At 69.1% G+C, this 317-nt stretch overlaps 1 pseudogene; it reads right to left on the bottom strand.

Moving 5' to 3' along the window:
* Positions 1-135: 135 nt before the first annotated feature.
* LOC103912590 lies at positions 136-270 on the bottom strand (annotated as a pseudogene).
* Positions 271-317: the final 47 nt, after the last annotated feature.

Genomic DNA, 317 nt, shown 5'->3' with positions numbered 1-317 from the left:
CGAGCTGGACCCTCCCGGGATGGTGAGAGGCAGAGATGGGGGTGAGGAGAGGGGTCCCGTGCCCCCCCAGCTCTGGAGGACGGCGTGGGGTGGCTGTGGGGCTGGCCCAGAGCTGTTCGGCGGGGAAGGGGGTACAGTGTGGTCCCGTGGGGAGGTGGCGGCGGAGGGGATGCTGTGGTCCTTGGTGGGGCTCTCCTCCGCGATCTCCTCCGGGCAGAGGTACACCTCGATGGGACCATTGGTGCTCTTCAGGTGGAGCTGGAGGTTGTCCTGGGGGGGGCAGAGCAAGGCTCAGTGGGGCACCCAGAAGGGCACCC

The sequence above is a fragment of the Pygoscelis adeliae genome, unplaced genomic scaffold (genome assembly GCF_000699105.1).
Source record: "Pygoscelis adeliae isolate BGI_AS28 unplaced genomic scaffold, ASM69910v1 C10030939, whole genome shotgun sequence".
NCBI lineage: Eukaryota > Metazoa > Chordata > Aves > Sphenisciformes > Spheniscidae > Pygoscelis > Pygoscelis adeliae.
This window is presented reverse-complemented; position numbering and strand designations above follow the sequence as displayed.